This window comes from Protopterus annectens, chromosome 2.part2 (assembly GCF_019279795.1).
Source record: "Protopterus annectens isolate FY-2018-M chromosome 2.part2, PAN1.0, whole genome shotgun sequence".
NCBI classification, from domain to species: Eukaryota; Metazoa; Chordata; order Ceratodontiformes; family Protopteridae; genus Protopterus; species Protopterus annectens.
This window is the reverse complement of record NC_056730.1, coordinates 211653180-211681077: the sequence shown is the minus strand read 5'-3', so window position 1 is coordinate 211681077 and position 27898 is coordinate 211653180. Positions and strand designations below refer to the sequence as shown.

At 38.3% G+C, this 27898-nt stretch overlaps 1 long non-coding RNA gene across 1 annotated transcript in view; it reads left to right on the top strand.

The window, feature by feature from the left end:
* The window catches only part of LOC122796015, a 264662-nt gene that overhangs the window by 163473 nt on the left and 73291 nt on the right, over positions 1 to 27898 (top strand). Inside the window, exon 2 of the long non-coding RNA XR_006363885.1 lies at positions 6694 to 6785. This is a non-coding gene — a long non-coding RNA (uncharacterized LOC122796015). The remainder of the gene's footprint in view (positions 1 to 6693; positions 6786 to 27898) is intronic.

Genomic DNA, 27898 nt, shown 5'->3' with positions numbered 1-27898 from the left:
TACAAGCTTTTATTGTGTAGTTCTAATACATGTGTTACATTTCAAGGTACTTTTCTAACTTAGACACAAGCAAATGCTGATTGTAGTTCATATTTTCAAGCAGTCTTTGTTCTGATTATCTATAGCTTCTGCAGCTGTGTGTTTTCTCACAGCACAAGCGGAACTCCTTGTCTAAATCTCATAACATTAATACATCTATTCATTATTTTCCTGACACAAGCAGAACTTATCTGCTTTCCTGTAAATTTCCAAAGCATAAGCAATAGCTGAGCATATTTCATGACAATACAAGGTTAGAAAGCTTCTGTAATCCGTACAGATTTTATGCAGTGTGAAATAGAATAAATGTGTTAACCCTTTTCAAGCCTTAAATGCACTAATCATATTACTAATACATATTTTTCTGACAGCTTAGTACTAATCTATGAACCTATGAACCTATGCACATGAGTGCAGTCTATGGCACCCAGTACCTCAGGGTAGTGTGCTACATGGTGGAAGAGATGCATATTGCTTACCCTCTCCTCAGGGGTGTGAGGTAAATAAATGTGCTCACTGGCATGTGCTTGCATGGCATCCAGGAGCTGGTGGAGTACCCTGGATGCAGATGCCTATGAGACCCCCGTTATGTCCTCAGTTGGTCTTTGAAGAGAATTTGTAGCTAATATTCTAAGGGCTATACATACTTTTGTTTCCTCTGGGATGGTTTCCCCTCTGTTGGCTCTGGGTCTGAATTGAGGGCAGCAGAGTTCAGTGAGTTCTTCTAGTATGTTTCTGACCACCCTGTAGTTCTCTACAATCTCCACCTCATGTAGTCCATGGAAGTAGACCCTGGGCCTGAACACTGTTCTCATTCTCAATCTGGGCCTATTGTCACCATCAGCATCAGCACTAACCTCAGCCTCTAGCACATACAGATGTAGCAGAGCAGCAGGAGCCCCTATCATTTTGTCAGTTAAAATTCCCAAGTGTGTACTCCAATAGTGCAGAGTATGTAGGAAAAATCAGATTGTAGGGTGTATACATACTTTATAGTGGTGTGCTGCAGATGCAGCCCATGTGATTGGCTCACTGTGATGCATTCCACCTTACAGGTATATCATTGGGGGTTTGAATGGGCTAGTGTCTGTTGAACAGGGCTTATCAGTCATTTTTACTTGATTGGCTTCCCCTAGTTATTTCCTTTTTTTAAATTTGTTTTTAATTCTTTCGCTGCTAAGCACTGTGGCACGGCACACAAACCCATGGTGCTAGTATAAACAGTGCTCAGCAGTTTGGACACTCCTCCATGCATGGGCATGCTCAGCTTTTCTTAAACCAGCTAAAACACATACCACAGGACTAAACACAGCTCAGCAGCATTGGACACATCACCCTCCTTAACTGTGCTTAGCTAAGTGCAAACAGGTGCTGCTGAGCTCCAATCCACTTAAACATAGTGTGACACACCTCCTTTTGATGTCTGCTACCTGTTCTACTACTACCGGCATGGTTCTAGCCCTAGCACGGCTTGTATCTGTGGATAAAGTGGCACTTTTTGCGATTCAGTAATCCCAGCTCACTTGCATACACCGACTTGAATATACCCTGGATACTTCACTACTCCATGGCCTACCCCCTTAGCAACCACTGCAACCTACCATTGTACACTCTACAGACATGGCACTATAATGCATTATTTTTGCAAATGCCTTATTTTTGGTCTTTCAACATTTTAATAATTTTTATATTTTTGCATAACGGCATGTTTGCATGTTGCTGCGTGCCACCCAAACATAATACATGTATTAAAAAAATAATATTTTTTATTGATGTGCATTGCTTTTTGGACTCACTGGCCATAGTTTTGGCCATTTGCATCCCTACAGTGCAGGATCCAACCTTATATTTTGGGATTTACAGCACCTGTTTAAAATTTACATTTCGGTACATGTTTTGTTTTTCTGTGTACATTTCTGACATCAACACGACACCTACACAGTTGCCTTTCTGCTTATTGGATCACAAATTACCCTCCTTTGCATGGATTTCACCAGCTTATGAGGTGATTTGCATTCCACGGACACTTCTGTGTCTGCATACTCGTGCATGTCCTTCTGCTCTCATTATTGGATCGCTCAATGGCCAGTTTACCCAGAGAACCTCATTCTGTAGTGGATACTTTTCTATTGTATGTCATATACACACATTCATGCACATGTATACACACACACATACATGCACACACACACGCACACACACACACACACACACACACACACACACACACACACACACACACACACACACACACACACACGCACATGCAATCATTACAGTTATCTCCCTCTCACTTACCTGTATTAGGGGCATCTATACCAACTGTATGCTTTCTAAAGTAGTGGAGGAAACCAGAAGAATGTCAACCAGGAAATGAGCTGGAGGTCTAAGCATTATTTGGCAGCCACATCACATCTCACACTGTTGTGCTGTATAATTTTACTCTTGTTGTTGTTGTTTGTCTTTCGGCTTTTTCCTGGTAAGGGGTAGCCACAGTGGAACTCCGATCCGCTAATGATTGGCAGTAGATTTTTTTTACGAAACACTGAGGTGCCAGCTCGACACCCAACCTTCAAAAAAGGCATGCCCATTTACGTACACATGTCTTTCGAATTCTACCCAACTACGGGGAGGACATGCAGACTCCACACAGAAGGCACTCCCAAGCCAAGCCGAGAATCGAACAGGAGAACCTCTTGCTGTGAGGTAACAACGCTACCCCCATACCACCGCGGTATTATAATTTTACTCTTGTATTTTGAAAATATATGATACTGAACATAGAATGAAAATTTTAAACTAATTTGTTTAGTTATGTGTTTCTGAGTCACTATTCCAAAATAAAAGTCAAGCTAAAATGAATGTAATACCTAAATATTATTAATAGTATTACTGAACCAGCTGAGTGGTATGCTGCCATTGTCTCAGGAATTAAAAAGAATGATCAGGTGAGATCAAGGGAGAATTTGTATTGACTTGAAACAGCTAAACCTTATTATCCTTCAGGGTTTCATACTACATATTTTGAAGACATACCACCCAAGTTAGTTAACACAAAAGCGGTTTGGATACTATATGCGTCTAGCGATTTCTGGAAAATTCCATTAGTCAAAGAAAGTCAAATGTTGACAACATTAATTGCTGCATTGGGAAACTGCTGATTTAAAAGGCTGATATTTAGTATAACCTCAGAAGTTAAGGATTTGCAATATAAAATTACTTAATTGCTTAAGATTATGGATGCCTTTGTTGTTGTTATAGATGATATTTTGGTATTTGAGCCAGATAAGCAGCTGCATGATTCACTCTATATGGCTCCCTTCAATAGCATCATTACTGATGAGCATAAAGGTCTGCCACAGTTTAAACCACCACACGGAGGGCTACAGCACTCAGGATTGACCACAAATCCATTTTAAAGATGGTATGCAGTAAAGAGCAAATGGATCAGATATCTGCTTATTCCCCTAACAGTGTGCATCAGAGGCACTTATCCCTTTTGTCCTGCCCTAGCTGCATTACCGGTTAGAGGTAGTGCTACACAAGAATCAAAAATTCAAGTTAAAGTAAGACAAATGTTTTAATAAAACAGAGCTTCAATATTTAGGGTGCCATATATGTGCTGGTGGTATTAAATCAAATAAAAGCAAAGTCTAATCCATAGCTGAATAGCAAGACCTATGTTAACCTACTTGGACTCAATACAATGAACATCACTGAACTTCTGGCAGGAATAGACCTCACCAAAATCCTTAGTGATTCAAAAATTTCTAACCCCCTCTGAGATCATTAATCACTGCTTCATCTGCTAATAGCCAAACAACCCATCAAAATCGTAGGCATCTTTTACTCATCCACCTTCAGTGACTACTGCACTAGTGCATTCAACATTCACAACCTTGCAATCAAAAACCAACCAATGGTCTGTCTCTTCAGATCTAAACTTCAGAAATATATCTAAACTCAAATCACACCTCTTTATACTAAACTGAACTTCCTTTCTTTCCTCTCAAGATTTAGCTGTGCAGCTGAAAACCTTACAGTCAAGCTACTCAATCTTAAAAAAAAAAAAAAAAAAAAAAAAATCTTCCAACTAATCATGAGACTCTTCAAACACAAAACTACAGCCGGATGACAAAAGATCTTAAAAATGTATTAAAGCTAAGAGATAAAATATGAGATAATTGGAAACACAACCCCTCCTCAGCCACTCATAAACAGTTAAATCACGTCCAAGCAACTATCCTTATATTACTTAGTAAAAAACTGCTCACTCAGACCCAGAGGACACAGTCAGTCTACTAGCGGATACATTTATTTCTAATTTCATGACTTATCCCTTCTACTTTCCCAGATATCTTACCTGTATCTACACCTCTCCCTCAACTCTCCCATGAACAAGTCCTCAGGACATTAAACAAGGCCAAGAATGTTGCTTCTATGAGTCTGGATAACATACCAGGCTGCTTACTGTTCAGCCTGAAACAGGACCTGTCAGACCCCCTACAGGGGTTATTCAATGTCAGCCTGCAAACAAACTTCAGAACAAATGCATGACAGCATTTGTCATCCCCATACATAATGATGGGACATCAGTGGACTCAGGCACCTATAAACCCATACGTCTGACCAACCTCATTTGTAATGTTATGAAAAGGATCATTACTGAATTGATAAATAAATAAATAAATAAATAAATATATATATATATATATATATATATATATATATATATATATATATATATATATATCTTTATTAATTCAGTAATAATCCTTTTCATAACATTACAGATGAGGTTGGTCAGACTTATGGGTTATATAACCTACAAGACAGACTTCCGTGGTGGTACAGCGGTAGCATTGTTGCCTCACAGCAAGAGGTTCTCCTGTTCAATTCTCAGCTGGAGTGCAGGGAGTGCCTTCTGTGTGGAGTCTGCATGTCCTCCCCGCAGTTGGGTGGACGTTCGAAAGACATGCATAAATGGGCATGCCTTCATTGAAGGTTGAACGTCGAGATGGCACCTCAGCATTCGTGAAAATCTACTGCCAATCATTAGCGGACTGGAGTTCCGCTGTGGTGACCCCTAACCAGGAAAAGCAGAAAGACAATAACAACATATATAACCTACAATCTCTTGACTCTAGCTAGGTTCAGATTTGCTGAGGGCAGATCCTACCTAGTTACCCTGGTTAATTTCTTAGAGAAAGTTAATGAAGCAAGCGATGATGGCAGATAAGTACACACTGCATATCTAGGCCTCACAAAAGAATTTGTCACCATCCCACACTCAAGTATCATAGATAAACTATTCCAGCTAAATCATAATCTCTATATACCTAATTGGATAGCAAACTGGCTCACAAATAGAACCCAGGAAATTAAGGTGGCCTGCTCTACCTGCTCCAGGTGTACTTCAGGGTTCAGTCCTTGGACCATTCATCTTTGGCATTACTTTTCAGAGGTCAAAGCTACTGTTAAAAGTTTATGGCTGACCAAGTACGCAAATGACTGTAAACTTGGTGCCATCATCATGTCCCCAGAAGACATTGAAATCCTCTGTGTGGGCCTTTCTCAAATCAATAGTTGGTGTCAAAACCATGAATTAAAACTGAATGTCAATAGCATCCTTCAGCAAGCAGCACACCCCTGAAGATTAATTTAGTACTTATGGATTTTGGAACCTATGTAGACAATTAATTGTCCTGCAATCACCATGTATCCATTGTAAGAAAGCACTATTTCATTACACAACTTATTACTAAGGGTATGGCATTCAGGTCCAGGCATATGATTATTCCCCTGTATTCCACACTCATCAAGTCAATCACTGAATATGATGCCATCTTCAGTATGTACCTATCCAAATATTTGACACAACCTGAACACCCACAATGCTTTCTTACTAAGAAAATCAATGGCCTAAACCATAAAAAGTATGCAGACCATCTCAAAGCCTTCTTCCTCTTCTTGTTGTTATATAGGCTACTGAGGGGCAATTTCTGCCTCATGTAGAGAGCTTTAGCAGATCCTATCCTGTCAGACCTACTGCACATTTCCAAGTCCACTGGGAGACATAAACCACTGCTCAATAATTCTAAATTTCTTATGCAACATTAATAGAACATGTTGGAGGGATAGATATGTATCACAGAGAATACCACTTCTTTGGAATAGTCTTCCTGTCTACAAAGCAAAGTTGTCTTAAACTACTCAGATATAATATGAAAAAATGGATGGATGGGTAACTACAAATTCACCCCTAATTTATCAGCCTTATCTATCATGTATAGGGGCAGCATGTAAAAGCTCTGCTCATCTCTGGATTATTCATATCTAAAATATAAGGGCTAAAGCTTCATGGGAATGCAGGACTAGGCTTCCAAAAACAGTAACAGATCAATAGTCTAGTAAGTACCTATGAACCTGTGAACTTGTCATCATTAAATTGTAATGCAGCCTCTTTGTTCATTGTTTCTAAATGAAATACAATTCTGTCTCCCCCTATCATATTAACATTTTTATTTTTTAGTAGTAATTCATTTTATAGTAGCACATTTTGTTTATTTTCATTAAGTATAGCTTCACTTTGAACATGTATACTTCCATCTTCAATTTGTGCATTTCTAATTTCAATAATTTCACTTTTTGCAGCAGATTTGTTACTAGGAGTATTATCTCTGCAGCAGAAAAGGACAGTCCCACCTGTAATATACCTTTTCCATCAAATGTCCACGTGGCCCAAAGTGAGTACTCCTATTTTTTTCAAGCAGTCTTTTATCAAATGGGATGTATCTCCATGGGGGGGGGTATAACTTTTGTTGTCTGTAATAATTCACTGTACCTTCCTTGCCATAATTTGACCATAATTATACTTGGTAAACATACTAGTTTATTTTCTTTTATTTCAGTGGAATCTCAAAGACAAGTTCATAGGTTCACTGGTAAGTAATAAGCTAGCTGCCCTTGTGGACCATTGTAAGCCTAGCTAGTTTCTCTTTTTATACTCAAAATAACCCATCCCATTAGGTTATATATATCAACCTTACCCATCCCATGGTTGATAATTACATATTACTCCTAAAGAGAATAATAGGGATCACACAGTAGATAATTTGAGAGTACACATGCATGTGATAAAGCATTTAAGAGCTGTATCTGTCCATTAGTACAGGGGGCAGACCTGGGGTAAATGTTCTGTTTCCCATCCACAGATCTAAGTTGTGCTTGAAAATGGACAGAGATTAACTTTATTTTATGTGGATGGAGAATCTGTTCCATAGCAGTGGTATCCTTTGAAAGATATACCTGTCCTTTCAATCCAGTCTGTTGATGTTGCAGAAGAGATTTAGATTCATAGACTGAGCATTTCTAATGCTATTTGACATGCTGATATACAACAAATCCATCAGTAAAGGTTGGAGGATGCCTTGTGTTGCCAGACACAGGTCACCTCTTAGCAGTCTGTAGGATACCAAATATTGTGAGCTTTGAGCACCTCATATCCTATTCCATACCTTTTTATCAACATAAATTTTTAATATCATATGAATTCTGGAAACGTTTTTACTACTTCAAGTACAGTTGGTTTAGACATTGGCTTCTACATTCTAGTATTTTTTTTGGCAGCCACCAGAATTTAACTTAACAAGACCTTACTGTGTCTAGGCAAGTCAAATCCTGTGTTACAGATCAAAAAATAATTTCCTTAGTTACATCCATTTGCTCACCCAATATTCTTGACAGAGTACACTGATGGGGAATTCTTAAAGTCTGCCAACTTATTATACTCCCAAAACATATGCTCGCAATTACATATTTCTTTCCCAATACACCCCCAGCATTTGCCATCTACCTGAGGAAAAATTCTTTGGAGTCTGCTTTGGGTATAAAATACCTATGCAAACCCTTCCAGGGAAAAATCCTAAATTTTCTAGACTCTGTTGCATATTTAGGAGCCATGCATATGTTCTCCCATTGTTTCCTTATGAATTGCTTATCCAATCTCTCTTCCCAATCTTTTCTAACCTCCTCTGATTGATTCCTATAGTAATTTTGCAATATTTTATATGTCCTACTAATTATCCCTTAGTCCTAGATTCAGCTAAAAACTCTGCCAGAGCAGGTGTTTCATGCAGGATTCCCCTAGCCCTTTCTCTTTGCCTGTACTCTATCAGTCCCTGATAATGAAGGCAGTCTCTAGCCTGCAGTCCAAATGTCTTCTTGTTTTCTTCCTATAATATCACCTTTCCCTTTCTAGTAATCTGTTCCCAATAACGTGGTTCCTTTGCCAGTTTTTTTTCCAGTAAATTCTAGCCCCCTCTTGTCTATTCTCTGTACTCCTAATTGCAGTCATCCCTATAGGCAGGATCTCCTAGTTCTTAGAATACTTTCTGCAATTTTTGGGATGTAATATTCTGTATGGCTGTTACGATTCTGCTTAAAGATTTGCATCCAAAATCCCATTTTCTCCTTATTTCTTGAATCCGTTCCCTTATCTCTTGAATCCCCTCCACACTTCATCATCATCCCTTTCCACTTTGAATTATAGCTTTCTGATTGTGTTTTGTATATGATCCTTAACTGTGAAGCTCTAAAATATCCCTTCAAATCAGATAATCCTAAAACACTTTCTTCTATTGGAATTATCAACTTATCCAACTTGATCCTTTCCCTCTTCCCTCCTAGATAATATTTTTCGACTCTTTATTAATTACTGTCTACAACTTCTCCTCTGGTTGATAAAAATATGCCTGACCTATATTTAAAGGTATAAGGACTAAACTATTTTCATTGCTTGCATCTAGCTATCCATATCCGTAAATAAGAGCTTCCAATTTCTCAGTTTTTGTATTATCTTTTGTTTAGTCTTTTCCCACATATCTTTATATGCCATGACAAAATCCTTTTTAACCCATACTCCTAAATACTTCATTTTGTTGTGTCCCCATAAATGTAGGTATTGCTAAACTAATTTATGTGTGGGTACATAATTTAGAGCTATAGACTTTGTTTTATCTGCATTCATTTTATAAACTGAAAAAAACATGAAACTGTCTCAGAATATTCCAGTTCACTGAGATGTCCGTTTATGGTTTTATCAAGTACAAAATAATACTGTGTGCAAATAAAGCCAACTTTTCTTGATTACCACATCAATTACGTCCTTCAGCTTCTGAGTCACTTATTCTCTTTGCCAATGTCACTAAATATAATGCATAAACAAAGGGAGAAAGAGGACACCCCTACCTGGTTCCTCTGTTCAGATGCAACTTATCAGAGCGGAATTCTCTGACTTTACTTTTTGCCTCCGATCCCTCAGATATCTTTCTAATTAACCTTATTATTGTACCAGGAAATGCAAATTCTCGGCTTACTCTGTTGGATGCCTTTTCTGCATCAAGACCCACTGATAACAGAGGTATTTTCTTACATTCTGCTTCCCTCTGGATCATTATTGTTCTATTAATGCTGTCAACTATTTGCCTCCCCTCCACAAAACCACATTGATCCATATCTATCAATTTTTTGCCATTCTTTTAGCTATTATAAACATAAACACTTTACAATCATGGAATGAAATGGACATATGTTTTATTTATTTATTATATTTATTTTATTAACATTTGTTGACTGGGAAAGTCCACTGGGTCAAAAACCCATTTTCAGTGGAGGCCTGGGGAGAAAAGCTCCACAATACATTACAGTGATAACGTTTGACAGGCTTTAAAAGTATTACATGTTAAAAAAAGGTCAGTAATTCAGAGCAAAGAACTATATATCTACAATACTATTTACAGGATTTACAGAAGTCTAGATACAATTTACAAGACTTACAGAAGTCTTCACAAGAAGAAAGAGAAAAAGCACATTTCAAGTAACAAATTTGTAGGCTTTTACGTTATTCAATATTGGGGAAACATGGGGCTTGATACAGTACTATCTATGTTAAGAATATAGTATACTGTATGGAGGTAATTATCCAATGGTTATCATGAAAGACTGGGTTTACATAGATAAGCCAACCCAATGAATGGTAAATGTGCTTTTTTTTTAAGGAGGTTTGTTGCTGAGACAGGTGCAGGATGGATTATTTAGATAATCCCCCAGATTCACTAATCTTCCATGCAGGGCTAGCGTAGTCCTGCATGGAAGCACCCGTGTAGGAGAAGGACGGCAGCACGCCATGCATATTAATGAAGGCGCACTGCCCGACCTCCCAGGCTTACATGGTGCGTGTACGAGTGCAGGGGGCGTGTCTGAGAGCAGAGCTCTGAAAATAAACATGCCCCTGCAATGTAGAACTGCACAAAGTGAAAATAAATGAGTGAGACCACTCATAGGTGTCCGCATATCCCCACCAACAGTCCCCCATGTGTACAATAGCAACAGGACATAAAAATCAAAAGAAGAAACCCCTTTATTTTTTTTTTTAAATCCGAATACAGCTAACCATAGGTGCGCTGGTGTGCCCATTGCTTAGCTACAGTTAAAGCAGCTTAAAAGGTTGAAGAGGATAACAAGGAAGATATATGCAAATGAAGCAGCACAGTAATAGTGTAGTGGGCAGAGCATTCACCTAACGAGCAGGCATTCCTGGTTCGAGTCCCACTGCAGCACACTCTACTTTACATGGCAAAGTATGGTATAACCAATATTTTTATTGCAAAACCCACTAAATAACATATATATATGAACTGGAGTACTGCCGGAAATTCATATGTGAAGAGTCAGTGTCATAATGAGTAAGGCAGTAGTAAGGAGGTGTAAGCACAGATAAGCAGTAGTAAGCATATATAAGCACTAGTAAGCGTGTTTAAGTGCATTTGCATGGGGGTAAGCATTGCCTGCACAGATTAAGCAAAGTAGAAGCTAACTAAGTGTAAGAAACTATAACCTGAAATAAGCAGTGCTTACCACCGTGCAAACCCTCGCAAACCTACTTACAACTGCTTTAAAGTGCCTTAATCACTCTGTATCCAATGGGCCTTTGTCTGCACAACAGCAAAATAAACAGCCATGCAGGTCTTGAACCCAGGGCCCTATACACCATAGTCCCAGTAGCTATCCACCAAGCCATCACAGAAGTACGGAAGAATGAGGTGGTAGTAGTAAACATGTCCTCACCATAGTATAACTAAACTGAACCTGTGAAAGACATCAGTATACAGTCATATGTGCCATAACCGACTATATAACATATATGTGAACTAGAGTACAGTAGAAAGCCCAGAAGTGAGGTGTACTTGTAACAGTGTGTCGAAGTCCCCAATAAAACACAAGGACCACACAGAATGTACGTACACATCAATCAGGGATACTAGGCATACATATGAGGTGTAATGAATAATAACACAATGCCAAAAAGGCATTATAATGAATGTCTACTGTAGGCAATACCAAGCATTGCACAGGCCAGCTTAGGAGGTGTGAGCAATGTGCATACCAGCTTACTCTTTATGCCCAGTGGTATACCCCTTTAAACAATGCCAACTTTAGGTTTGCCCATAGCTTAGCCTATTCAAAACTGGCCAATCACAGAAAAGTGCGGGAAATCGGCCCTACTTAAACCCAAGATGTGGGAACACAGCTCATAACTGGTTATAGCTTTCCCTTGCAGGCACTATGGCAATAAGGGGAGAAGAAGTGCACTTCCAGGCACAGCACTGGTGCATCCAGGAGTCCAAGGTCATGGCTGGACTCCTAGTTAAAGACCATGCACAGAGACTGCTGCAGGGCCAGTACCAGGGCTCCCAATATTAGGCGGATGCCTGGGACCATCTCGCCTGCGACCTCACCAGTGCCACTGTCATACACCAAACTGGTGAGCAGGTCAGGCACCACTATGCCGACCTGAAGTGGTGGAAAGGGGACCTCTTGGAGGAGTGGCTCCAAGAGGCAAGAGCATCAGGGGATGTCCCAGCCATGTGTAAGTATCAGTCCACTACATGTTTAATAATTGCCAGATCAGATATATCATGGATAGGTATGGCTAAATATTCCTCTTATGTCCCCCACAGCTGCGATGGAGAAGGCCGCAAACCAGGGGGCCCACATCTGCCACTTGGCTTGGTTGCAACCCGAGGCAGGTTAGTAATACTCATGCTTTTACTGTCATAGGAAATAAAAATAAAAGTAGTAGTAAAGTAATTGCTAGTACAAAACCTGTATTGTTCAAGGCAAGTACTGCATACACTAGAGAATATGGCAGGAAGAGTCTATTATTGTTAGTATGGCAATAAAAGTGTAATACCCTGACAAAGCAGGTCTAACTGCTGGACTGTATGTTTATATTCTGGTATCATATGGTAATGTAGATTTGCAATCATGTAATAGTACTGTAGTATTAAGCATTGTTACCCACACCATGCACCATAATGTGAATGTGTAGGAATGCCTGTATATGACAGGTGTAATCCCCAGAGGCCATTTAGTACAATTAAGAGGCACATAGACAGTAAACAGGGGAAATGCAGACAACAAGACCTGAATAGCACATGCAAATGAGATGTGAACTATTGCTTTATTAGCACACACAGCCACGGTTTGAAACCTGCCAGTGGTAGTAGTTTGCTTACAGAATTATATACCACAACTGTACAGATATGTCCAGACTATTAAAGTGGACCATATCTAATGCCTATCAACCTGTCCCCCTGGGAAATCAATGGGATGATCCCAGACATATAGGCAGCAAACAGGAAATACAACTGATTGACACACATCTATGATAACAAACCAGGGACACTACCAACTCCCCAATACCTTATGTGACTAAGAAACCACATATGTCCCATTTACACACTAACCTGTTAAGCTGTGGTCAGAGTGTGTACAGTAACAGAGTGAGATGTATGTGCATAATACTAATGTGTCATCTGGAACCTTGTGTGGCAACAGTCAGGTATTGCTAACAAACATTGCTCCCACAGGTACATTGGATACGAACACTGTGCTGTGAAATACAGACCAATATAACCTGTACTGGTAAAAAATAGAAAAAATGGAAAGTGGGGAATGAATCAAAAACTAGTAAATCACAATTTCCCCAGTAGTACAGAATCCAATAAAGGCTGTCCCACGATAATAATTCACAAGTAGTCCAAAAAACATCCGAAGTAGATAATACGTAAAAGTTTATTTAGCGATACAAAACAGTTTAAAATTCGCTTTCATCTCCAAACACTGGAAACTTCATCAGAATAAAGTGCCTCTGTGTTCACCAGGTTTTATACCTTAATCATTAATTGACTGAATTTAATTTAATTTAATTCAACAACTTAATGAATTGATTAATCAAGCTGCATTTAAAGTCACACAACAAAATTTTACATATATACATTTTTTCTGAAACACAAGCGCCGACCAACTGCAGTGCACTCAACAACACAAATTTACCTGTGCACTATGTAAATAGTCAGCAAAATCATTTCATGACAATTTCACAACAGTTGTCTGCCAAATCAAGTACATACAAAATACCATACAGTTCGTGCATGGAGTACACACCGCTCAAACCTCCTATGCATCAGTCCAAATGTAGATATCTAAGCTTAAGTATGGGTATAAATAGCAAATGGTATAGGTGTATGGTATAAATATATCCCTTAAAATTTATTTAATGAAACATAATATATAATTTAATACATATTCAATAAATAAATAAATAGCTACCAAATGTTAAAAGTTGTATTTATATTTAATATATATCTAAAAACACATGTAATAGACATGGTTAAAAATATAAATTACATTCTATTCTACTTCTTTGTATTTTTTCTATTTTTGGTTGGTTTTATTTTGTTTGCCCTTAGTTTTAGGGCAGGTAAAAGGGACACATGGTCGTTCATCCCTGGGGGTGTGTTGGAATCCAATCTCAGTTGCCAGATCAATTCGCGGTAACTGAGTTGGTTTTCCCAATCCCCCCCTCTATTGTTCCTGGGTACTACTTCCAAGATCCAAAACTTAAAATGGGCTCCCTTACAGGAAAGCATATGGCGGTAAAGGGCATTTGTCTCCTTCTTCTTTTTTATGTCATACATATGCTCGTAAATTCTCTGCCGCAGATGTCTTTCTGTTTTACCCACATAGTGTCCCCAACATGAAATACAATAGGCCAAGTATACAACCCCACTAGTGTAACATGTACAATATTGTTTTCCTTTTAACCTGATGGGAATAGTTGGTACCTGTAATTCCTCTTTATTTTCTAAAAATGTACATTGGGCACATCTTTCACATCGAAAAGTGCCTTTCTTCCTTTTGTCTTTTACTTCCTTCTTTTTCTCAAAAATGGCCTTTAAATTTGGTCCCCTTCGGAAGCTATAACATACACATCTATCAAATATTTCTGATCTATTTGGCATGTTCTTAAAGTACTCCCATATCCTATTCATAGTTTTCTTTATTAAATTAGTGTTAGAGTTATATGTCATAACAAAAAATGGAGTATTCATGTTAGTTACAGTACTGTTACTAACTTCATAAGTGGTGGACTCAGGGTTCGCATTTAAAACATTGTCCGTCGTGACTTCCTTATTCAGTAAGGGAATATATTTAATTCCCCAACCTTTTGTCACTTCTTCCTTTAAGGGAATAATAATGGAATCGGTTAGCCTTTCTCCGAAAATAATTTGTGTACATATTCCAATTCTTCAATAAATTCAGTATATCTTGATGTCATTCGGGCCACCCTGACCATTTGTCCCTTGATAATATTCTTATTTTGTAGGGGTGGGTGGTTACTACAGTAGTGGAGGTTAGAATTAGAAAAACATGTCTTTTTAAATATGTTAGATACATATGTTCCTTGTTCATAGTCTTTTCTAATACTGATATCTAGGAAATGTATTCTTTCCATATTGAATTCAAATGTGAACTGAAGGAATGTAGTGGAATTGTTAAAATAGTCCAAGGCTCTTAGTGCCTCATCTTGTGTCCCATTCCAAACTATCAATATGTCGTCCAAAAAATGAAAGTATTTGACTATATTGACCATAAATGGTGAATTAAAAACAAAATGTTTTTCCCAGAACAACATAACAATGTTGGCGAAAATGGGGGCACAAGCTGCCCCCATTGCCACACCATTAAGTTGTTGATAAATTTCATCCTGGAAATAAATGAAGTTGTTCTTTAATACTATTTCTATATCTTCCAGGATTAATCTGAATTCATTGTCGTTCAAAAATTTGAATTCTATTAACATGTGTTCAAACCATTCGAGTCCAATATCGTGCGGAATCACAGAAAATAAGTCTTTAACATCTATTGTTAAAAATGAATAATGGGATTCGAATGTTAATTGGTTTATTTTCCTTAGTAAGTCCCAAGAGTCAATTAAGATGTGTGTATATAGTTTGTAGAAGGGCTTTAGTTTACTATCAATATATATGGCCAAAGGTTGAGTTTTTCAGCCTTCTGATGTTACAATTGGCCTCAAAGGTGGATTTTCAACACCTTTGTGAATCTTGGGAATACCAAACATAGTGGATAAAAAAGGTTTTTCTACTTTAAAAAATCTGCATAACTTTTCATCAATTAGACCTTGCATCAGATTGTCTTCTATAGTCAAATCAATCTTATGGTACGCAATATTAAGTTCATTGGTAGAAATTATTGAATATCTACCCTGTACGTTCAATATATCCATCATTTTAGCTGTATGCGACCACTTATTCATTAGTACCACCCCACCCCCTTTGTCAGGTTTCATAATCCTGACATCCGAATAACACTGTTTTATTTCTTCCAAGGTTGTTTTTTCTTCTATAGTAAGATTTGATTTGTAAAAGTTGTGTTCCTGATGATGCTGCAACATTCTAACCTCATTAATTACCAATTTTTCAAAATTGCTGATATCGCTTTGTAGAGGTGGGTTAAATGTACTTTTCCTTTTCAAAACATCACAATATATGTTCTTATTAGCACTGAGTGCAACATTGTTCCTTAAATCATTAGAGTTGGCCAGAATTTCCAAACTTAACTTCCTGTTAAAAAGCCTTATGTCTAATATCATCTCGGCCATGTCCATTCTTGTGACTGGAACAAAGGTGAAACCCTTTTTGAAAAGTGAAAAATGTCTATCCTCAATTTTGATATCAGTGTAGTTATATATAAAAAATTCACTGTTTGGTTGACTAACTATGATATTATTCCTCTCTATATCTGTAACATCGTGTATCCTGTTGTCCTCTATGATGTCATCATTAGAGAGCGAAAAATTCATGTGTGTGTCTACACATATCATTTGGTTTCTGAGGTTAATATCAAACAAAGCAAGTTTTGTATATCCTTGATCTATAGTATTGTCCCTGTTTAGTTCTGTGTTGTCATGGACATTAATGTTCTGTGTCGTGTTGTTGTTGGAAGAAAATTCCTTCAGTGTCTCCGAACATAGTTGTTGGTTACTTGTGCATATGTTGGGTGTGTATGCATGTTCCGTATTCTCTCGGACCTTCTCAGTCCTTCCTGTTCTAAAGGGATTTCAAAGTCACTACATTCACCCTGATAATTATACATATCTGTGTTAACAGTATCACTAGTTTCATAACCATAACTGTGATGTCTCCACTGACCAGACCTATTATTTTTTTGTCGGTTATAATTATTTTGTGTGTATCTTCCCCTAGGTGGCCCATAAGTCTGTTCCTTTTTGTTACTGTTGTGCCCTAATACATATGCTTGTTGATGTTCGTATGCCCAATCATCTCTATCTAATTTACCCATTTTTCTTTTTTGGTTCTTAACTATAATGTTGTCCACATCATTGAACACTCTCAAATAACCACTTTTGTATTCTCTCACAGGGAACAGTAAATCATCACATATTTCTTTGTTAATTTTGTCTATTTTGATGTTAAGTTCATCAATCAACTTGTTATTGTTAATAATCATAACTTTTATCAATGCCAAACCACAGTTATTCAAAATATCCACAATCTCCTTATACAGCGTAGAACCCATGACAATGTCATTTGGGAACTTGTTTAATCTAAGCCCCTTAGGCACATGTTTCCTTTTCAAACATTCAGATAGAAACCAGTTGTCTAAGTTTAAGTTTTTAAATTTTAACATGTATTTTTTAAGGAGCTTACATTTCTCAGAGTAAGTAGTGTCCTACTAGTTTTGTCTCTGTCTCTGTTCACGTTGTTCAGTAGCTCCAAAACTTTTATTTAACCAGTCAGTTACATTAATATCGGCGTATTTTAGAAGAAATGAGTCGTTGTCATTATGTGGTGTATTATTCCATTCCCCATACCTCTGTTCACTGCGTGGTGGTCCGCTATCGCCGGAAAACCTCATGTTAGAGTTATTGTGATTAGTCTGCTTGGTTCGCACGGGCTGTGCACACGAAATAGAGTCCTCATTGTCCTGGGTACTGGTTTCCAGCTGCATAAAGGCTTGTATAAGCCTAGTTAGCACTCTGATAAGGGATTGTTCGTTCCTGGGTTGTGTGGGTCCTCGGCAATCCTGCACATTCATTGGAAGACCGACCAGTAAAAAATAGAAAAAATGGAAAGTGGGGAATGAATCAAAAACTAGTAAATCACAATTTCCCCAGTAGTACAGGATCCAATAAAGGCTGTCCCACGATAATAATCCACAAGTAGTCCAAAAAACATCCGAAGTAGATAATACGTAAAAGTTTATTTAGCGATATAAAACAGTTTAAAATTCGCTTTCATCTCCAAACACTGGAAACTTCATCAGAATAAAATGCCTCTGTGTTCACCAGGTTTTATACCTTAATCATTAATTGACTGAATTTAATTTAATTTAATTGAACAACTTAATGAATTGATTAATCAAGCTGCATTTAAAGTCACACAACAAAATTTTACATATATACATTTTTTCTGAAACACAAGCGCCGACCAACTGCAGTGCACTCAACAACACAAATTTAACTGTGCACTATGTAAATAGTCAGCAAAATTATTTCATGACAATTTCACAACAGTTGTCTGCCAAATCAAGTACATACAAAATACCATACAGTTCATGCATGGAGTACACACCGCTCAAACCTCCTATGCATCAGTCCAAATGTAGATATCTAAGCTTAAGTATGGGTATAAATAGCAAATGGTATAGGTGTATGGTATAAATATATCCCTTAAAATTTATTTAATGAAACATAATATATAATTTAATACATATTCAATAAATAAATAAATAGCTGCCAAATGTTAAAAGTTGTATTTATATTTAATATATATCTAAAAACACATGTAATAGACATGGTTAAAAAAATAAATTACATTCTAATCAATCTTATGGTACGCAATATTAAGTTCATTGGTAGAAATGATTGAATATCTACCCTGTACGTTCAATATATCCATCATTTTAGCTGTATATGACCACTTATTCATTAGTACCACCCCACCCCCTTTGTCAGGTTTCCTAAGTCACAAGAATGGACATGGCCGAGATGATATTAGACATAAGGCTTTTTAACATGGAGTTAAATTTGGAAATTCTGGCCAACTCTAATGATTTAGGGAACAATGTTGCACTCAGTGCTAATAAGAACATATATTGTGACGTTTTGAAAAGGAAAAGTACATTCAACCCACCTCTACAAAGCGATATCAGCAATTTTGAAAAATTGGTAATTAATGAGGTTAGAATGTTGCAGCGTCATCAGGAACACAACTTTTACAAATCAAATCTTACTATAGAAGAAAAAACAACCTTGGAAGAAATAAAACAGCGTTATTTGGATGTCAGGATTATGAAACCTGACAAAGGGGGTGGGGTGGTACTAATGAATAATTGGTCGTATACAGCTAAAATGATGGATATATTGAACGTACAGGGTAGATATTCAATAATTTCTACCAATGAACTTAATATTGCATACCATAAGATTGATTTGACTATAGAAGACAATCTGATGCAAGGTCTAATTGATGAAAAGTTATACAGATTTTTTAAAGTAGAAAAACCTTTTTTATCCACTATGTTTGGTATTCCCAAGATTCACAAAGGTGTTGAAAATCCACCTTTGAGGCCAATTGTAACATCAGAAGGCTGAAAAACTCAACCTTTGGCCATATATATTGATAGTAAACTAAAGCCCTTCTACAAACTATATACACACATCTTAATTGACTCTTGGGACTTACTAAGGAAAATAAACCAATTAACATTCGAATCACATTATTCATTTTTAACAATAGATGTTAAAGACTTATTTTCTGTGATTCCGCACGATATTGGACTCGAATGGTTTGAACACGTTAATAGAATTCAAATTTTTGAACGACAATGAATTCAGATTAATCCTGGAAAATATAGAAATAGTATTAAAGAACAACTTCATTTATTTCCAGGATGAAATTTATCAACAATTTGATGGTGTGGCAATGGGGGCAGCTTGTGCCCCCATTTTCGCCAACATTGTTATGTTGTTCTGGGAAAAACACTTTTGTTTTTAATTCACCATTTATGGTCAATATAGTCAAATACTTTCGTTTTTTGGACGACATATTGATAGTTTGGAATGGGACACAAGATGAGGCACTAAGAGCCTTGGACTATTTTAACAATTCCACTACATTCCTTCAGTTCACATTTGAATTCAATATGGAAAGAATACATTTCCTAGATATCAGTATTAGAAAAGACTATGAACAAGGAACATATGTATCTAACATATTTAGAAAGACATGTCTTTCTAATTCTTACCTCCACTACTGTAGTAACCACCCACCCCTACAAAAGAAAAATATTATCAAGGGACAAATGGTCAGGGTGGCCCGAATGACATCAAGATATACTGAATTTATTGAAGAATTGGAATATGTACACAAATTATTTTCGGAGAGAGGCTATCCAGATTCCATTATTATTCCCTTAAAGGAAGAAGTGACAAAAGGTTGGGTAATTAAATATATTCCCTTACTGAATAAGGAAGTCACGACGGACAATGTTTTAAATACGAACCCTGAGTCCACCACTTATGAAGTTAGTAACAGTACTGTAACTAACATGAATACTCCATTTTTTGTTATGACATATAACACTAACACTAATTTAATAAAGAAAACTATTAATAGGATATGGGAGTTCTTTAAGATCATGCCAAATAGATCAGAAATATTTGATAGACGTGTATGTTATAGCTTCCGAAGGGGACCAAATTTAAAGGCCATTTTTGAGAAAAAGAAGGAAGTAAAAGACAAAAGGAAGAAAGGCACTTTTCGATGTGAAAGATGTGCCCAATGTACATTTTTAGAAAATAAAGAGGAATTACAGGTACCAACTATTCCCATTAGGTTAAAAGGAAAACAATATTGCACATGTTACACTAGTGGGGTTGTATACTTGGCCTATTGTATTTCATGTTGGGGACACTATGTGGGTAAAACAGAAAGACATCTGTGGCAGAGAATTTACGAGCATATGTATGACATAAAAAAGAAGAAGGAGACAAATGCCCTTTACCGCCATATGCTTTCCTGTAAGGGAGCCCATTTTAAGTTTTGGATCTTGGAAGTAGTACCCAGGAACAATAGAGGGGGGGGATTGGGAAAACCAACTCAGTTATCACAAATTGATCTGGCAACTGAGATTGGATTCCAACACACCCCCAGGGATGAACGACCATGTGTCCCTTTTACCTGCCCTAAAACTAAGGGCAAACAAAATAAAACCAACCAAAAATAGAAAAAATACAAAGAAGTAGAATAGAATGTAATTTATATTTTTAACCATGTCTATTACATGTTTTTAGATATATATTAAATATAAATACAACTTTTAACATTTGGTAGCTATTTATTTATTTATTGAATATGTATTAAATTATATATTATGTTTCATTAAATACATTTTAAGGGATATATTTATACCATACACCTATACCATTTGCTATTTATACCCATACTTAAGCTTAGATATCTACATTTGGACTGATGCATAGGAGGTTTGAGCGGTGTTTACTCCATGCACGAACTGTATGGTATTTTGTATGTACTTGATTTGGCAGACAACTGTTGCGAAATTGTCATGAAATGATTTTGCTGACTATTTACATAGTGCACAGGTAAATTTGTGTTGTTGAGTGCACTGCAGTTGGTCGGCGCTTGTGTTTCTGAAAAAATGTATATATGTAAAATTTTGTTGTGTGACTTTACATGCAGCTTGATTAATCAATTCATTAAGTTGTTCAATTAAATTAAATTAAATTCAGTCAATTAATGATTAAGGTATAAAACCTGGTGAACACAGAGGCACTTTATTCTGATGAAGTTTCCAGTGTTTGGAGATGAAAGCGAATTTTAAACTGTTTTGTATCGCTAAATAAACTTTTACGTATTATCTACTTCGGATGTTTTTTGGACTACTTGTGGATTATTATCGTGGGACAGCCTTTATTGGATCCTGTACTACTGGGGAAATTGTGATAACCTGTACTGGTACCATCCACCCTGGTATTGTAGGGGATTGTGAGTGTTGCAGTTTCTTTGAATAATAAAGTATCACTGGTCACTGTCGCCCACACTGTGCTACATAATATAACTGTGTAGGAAAGCATGTATATGTGTGTGTCAGGTCAATAAAAGTGGAAGATGGCAATATTCTAGATATGTCCAGGCATACCAGCATGTGGTCAACACTTGGCCAGAGTCTGTGCAGAAAGAGTTGGATAGCATAGTGCAAACCATCAGCCCAGAATTTGGCCGTATGTGTACAAACACTTAGTCAGAGTTAACAAACATTCCCTCCACAGGTATACCAGGTAAGAGGCATATACTGCAGGTAAAATCGACTCATGTGTAATGATGTTGACAGCCATATCAGTGTCCAATACAGGTGTATAGGGTAATGTAGTAAGACTTGTAAGGTTCAGATAATGGCACTGACTAGGAAAGTAATGTGGAGTACAGGAATATACTACTTTTTAATTGACATCTTTCTCTCCCCCCACCTTATCTCCAACAATAATCAACATACCCATCCCAACTGGTATGTACTGACTCTGATAATGGCCAGTCATTTGATAAATATTCTAATGTTTCCCATCCATGTGCCATATTGAATTATTCCAACATTGTTGGCATGGTGCCATCAATGCACCTGCATGCTGTTCTTATTACCACTGTGGTCCCATATATGCATGTGTTCTGTTTGCTATGCAACTGTTCCGTATCTGGTTTCTGAGTTAATGGGAATATCTATGCATGCTGTTATACCTAACCCTGGAATGTGTTGACTATTATTAACCTATATATGATGTTGAAATCTAAACACATAGCATGCTTGTGAAGGCCGGTCCCAGCAGACCCACCTGTCCCACCTCAGCTGGCCGAGGCAACGGGCACCAGCAAGTCTGGGGCCCAACTCTGCACCTCCCTATCCATTGGTCCTGCACCACCTACGGGTGAAACCACCTCAGGGCATGGGGCTCGCCCCTCCCTGGGAGAGGGCATGAACAGGAACCTGTCACCGGTCGCCAGGTTGGGGTCGTGGTGCGTAGAGCGATCAATGACCAGGTTGGTGATCTTCTATGCCAGCTTGAGTGCTGTGTATCGTGATTAGAGAGTCAGCCTGGCTCTGCGGCTCAGCCCCTAGCACAGCCACCTTTGGGGCTGTGAAGGTGCAGTGGTGACTACCCATGGGTGGGGGCATCAGTCCCACTGTTACAACTAGGGGGCTTATGGGCTTCTGATATCCCAACACCCCTCCCCATCAAGGTGTTTACCCCCCACATGTCATATACCACCCCTGTATGTATCTTGTCTGTCTTGTCTGTTAGACTTCCCAACCTACCTCCCCAAATATGCTTCCTACCCCTCCACAACATCCCACTCCCACCTGAAAAAAAAGGGAAATCTGTTCCCACAAATAAATCTCGCCCCATACATAGCGGTCCATTTCACCCACGTGTCCACTGGACACACGTAATCTGGTCTAATTGGCATCACAACAGATTGTTGTTGTCCTCACCCCCTCTCCCAGGGGTGTGAGTGTCCAAACCTACCTCCAAATTCAGTGTATATGCACAGCTTTTGCTGTAGAAGAAAAGGCAGCTATGGACCTTCCCTACATCATTCCTGCACATCCCTAGCTATTTTCCCTACTGTCTTTCCCTCTTTGTGCTCCTTTTTCACCACTTTCCTATCAACCTTTTTTCTTTTCTTTTAAAGAAATTAGCATGGGGGTAAGCGGGAGTAAGCAGTTTTAAGCAGCAGTAAGTGGGTTTAAGCCTGTTTGTGCAGGGATAAGCACTGCCCACAAAGGTTAAGCAATTTAGAAGTTAACTGAGTATAAGAAACTGTAACCGGAAGTTAGCAGTGCTTACCTCCGCACAAACCCACGTAAACCCATTTACAACTGCTTTAAAGTGCCTTAATCACTCTGTATATAATGGCCCATGTTCTGCCCAGCAACAAAATAAACAGCCTCTGCAAGGCTTAAACCCAGGACCCTGCAAACCGTAGGTACGTTTTTTTACCACTAAGCCATGAAAGACATACATTGATTTGATGTTATCACAAACATATCATCCAGTCCAGTCATGCAACAGTACAGACAATGTATACCAACATCTAAATGTATGTGTGTATAAATATATTAATATCTAAACAGATACTACATATCTATATATGTATATATATATATAATATATATATATATATTTCTAAAACTATACACATATATATTAATATATATGAACATATATAGATGCAAATGCCTACATCGACACATATATGTGTTTACACCTATATGTCTACATATACACAGCAAGGTACATATGTGTACACAGATATATATCTATGTAAGTACATGCAGACATAGGTATATATATATGTAAGCAGATATATATATATATATATATATATATATATATATATATATATATATATATATATATAGATATATATATATATATATATATATATATATATATATATATATATATATATATATATATATATATATATATATAAAGGTATATATGGCTATACATCTGTAGATAGCAATGGCAGATTAACAAAAACACATATGTCCACATGCACCGTTAATGGAGTTGAGATGACCCACACACTATACGTCTTGTATGAATAGGCATCCCACCCCCACAGCCAAACACGTCTGCCCTGCAATATACTACCAAGCATTGCAGATCCCATAAGCAGGACCTGACACAACATGGGCACAAGATGTTAACAGTACTACATCCCACCTGTATAATGCTACGCTGATATTGGTAACATATCATGCAGTACAGTCTGCCTCCTATAGGAAATGTAAAATGTGGAAGCCATCAACATCCCCAGGATACAGATACACAGACATAGATATGCAGATACATATATATATATATATATATATATATATATATATATATATATATATATACATGTGATTACACATACACACACAGATATATGTACAGTAAGATACATATGTAGAAGGTGCACACAATATGGAACAGCCACTATGCCTACAGTTAACACCTGAACAACTGGATACTGTATGTGCCACCCATACAAATGACAATTGTTGTCTGCAACATATCCCGTTAGAGAGGTCATAGGTAAAACACCACACACAGGTTTGCAGAAATGGAATACCTTTAATTGTGTACTATTACAGTTGTCTATGCCATTTCATATAGCTGTTCAGACACTGACATCCATATAAACAGAGTAATGCAACTGCGAAACAGTTATACTAATACAGTAGTCTGTAAAGGTTCACAACTGTTGCTGCCCAGGCCAAGCCCTTCAGATTGTACAACGGTGAGGACAGAACGGGCCACTGGATACCAAACAATCAACAGTATGTAATGCAGGTGTATAGTTCAGCAGCCTCTATCTACACTCTGTACAAAATCAAAAGATGGTAAAGACGGCATGTGACCAAATGGGTTGTAACTGTTACATAACAAGGCATAACTGACACCATCACATACACATGAACAAACAGAACAGTCTGTATGACAGGAGGCAGTAAGCTTGCATTAATCTAATTTATGTAAGTAATGTAAATATAGGTAAAGTATACAGTACTGTACATCCAGATACCTTAAGGGAGCTCACCCCGACACCCCCACATTTTTTAACAGCCTAGGTAATTTATGGTGCTTCCCCTCCTAGACTCACTAATACAGGCCATATACCACTGTTACATACACTGGCCTCTGGAGTGCATAAGAGCACACGTGTATTGTGTAGGTGATGCCCACACATATATGGACCCAGCCCCACAGTATGTGTGGGGGATACAACAGCAGTGGACTGATGGCAGCAATGGCAGTGTGATATACTCACAGCCCACTACGGAACATCCCCTGACAGCATGTCATATGTGCAAAGCTTGATATGTAGGTGGAGGACAGAGGCTGGAACACAGGCACAAATATGGAGAACTGTTGCCATACACTAAGCAAGTTGCTGGTGTTACAGGATAGTCTGCAACATACCCTTAGTCAGGGAATTGAGGTTAGAAACAAAAATGGATGCAGCCATGTACAGATAGCACTCAACACACACACTGCCAGTGAAATATCTGACACAGGACCTGTGTGGTGGACAGACAACACATGATAGGCACACCTCTTGCCACCAAGAGGATAGGTCCACAATTGAGAACTATGCAGACAGACTGCATTCCAAGGTAAAGTAGTATGTACACACACACACACACACACACACCCTGTAACAACAGTAATATACAAAGCATAACACAACTCTACTCACACTCTGTCTGCAGTTCCTGAACCTCCTACAGCTATGTAGCTGCCCTGAGTGTGCCGGTTCTCCTGTAAGAGGTATTGCTACCTGCTGTCTGTAACACTGATGCCCACACACAGGAAGGATGTCCATCACACAGGAAAACTAAAGGGACCACACGCACATGATGTAGGGGGTTAGAGTAGGTGGTTGCCATGACAGTGGTGACTGGAAGTACTACACATGTGTAATCATATATATATGGCTATCAGGATAATAATATGTACATATATTTCCACCATATGTCCTGGACATGGAGTGTAGCCCTACCCCAGCCTCTATAGTCCCACAGTCATAGTGCAAGGGGATGTCAGGTATGTATAGCAGGTATATTAGCAGACTATTCCTACTGTCATTGTAATTGTCTTCACAGACATGGTGTGTGTTGGAGGTCACATCTGCTTATAACATGTGCGCCATTGGCTACTGACAGACATCCTAAGGGCATCATAGTAAAGTACCACTGTTAGCATGTAATGTCCTTGTGGACTGCAGCAGAGATATTGGCCAATATATGCAGATATTCTGACACACTCATTACAGTCCAGAGGTGTACACATAACCCCTTAGTGCTAAACATATGTAGCATACCTGACAATATGGATGTAGACAGCCATGTGGATGAGCATAACACATAACGACTGGAATACATTTGCCACCATAGGTTATGCATTCACACACCCCTGTCTGGCCTGACACATAATAACCGCTGGTACAGGGGTGCCATGGCCACATACCACCCACTAGATATTGACATACATCTGTACAGCATCCCACTGCTTTGTCTGACATACATGACTGTTAAGGGAGGCCCAGCAGCAGTAAATCTGGCAAGTATCTGCACATGACATCTTACTGGGTATGTACACTAAGCTGCTAGGCATGTAACAATGCACTGTGCAGGCTACAGGCAGACTGGCTCAACACTGGCCTACATCTCCTATGGGGGAATGCACATGTACCTGCATATATAGCAGGCTCTACAGGCATGTCACAGCACAGGGTAAGATACACCTGTGTGAAAGTGCATAACCACAACCAATGTGAACACGGCCACAGCCACATATGTTAAGCTAGCGTAATATAACAGTATATGGACTATCTATTCGACACCCTCCTCATATGTGCCACTCACAGACTGACCCTACATATACTGGGCTGCTACACAGTTTGGTCTGATGGCTGTCTGTGGTATGGGACATGTGTGTGTATGCCCTACAAACCTGTACACCAATATAGTACCATACAGTGCAGCAGCATGTAACATCAGATAGGATGGGACCAAGAACAATGACATCTGCCACAGTCTGTACACAGGCTAAAGTACATATTTACAATACACACACTATCGACATTCACCATAAGTACACAGACCTCAGTACTGTACAAACATCCACAGAATGTCCAGGTTATGCCATTAAATATAACTCCTACTGCACATAAGATGTGTAGCAGTCTGATATCTCACTGGCTTGTTATCAGATATGATGACACTAATTATGGTATACAGCACATATGCACCACTTCATGCACGACATATGTACACAGGTTGACAGAGTTGTGGCTGGAAGCACATACGCAGGGCCAATAATGACATGTTGCTGTGATAACCTCATACATTTACTGTTATAACAGGGTTTGTTGCAACATATGTCCTATGAGAGATAAGAAGCCAGTAACTGTCACAGCTTTCACCATCTACAAACTGCAATCCTCACACTACCTTCTGCAGTCCACAGATAGATGCTCCATTGGTAACACATGTAACCAAAGGCACAACACACTGCCCTGTCTGCAGATGACCCTACAGATGGGGATTCCTCATAAACATGGAACTGACATGGCAGGCATTGAGACATGTAGGACAGTCATATCCACACACACACTGTTAAACCAACAGTACTCCAAATGCAGTATAGCAACACTTACAGTCTGTAGTCAGGTCAGAGACATACCCCTCCTGTGTGATTCCCTGTTTCCAGAGTGTATGTTGTTAGAGGTAAATCCCAAATCCATCAGAGATGCTGTTTGCCAAACAACAGATCTAGTTCCTGCTTACAGTGAATGAAAAGGGCCAACACCAACATGATGTTCCTAGATATTGGAGT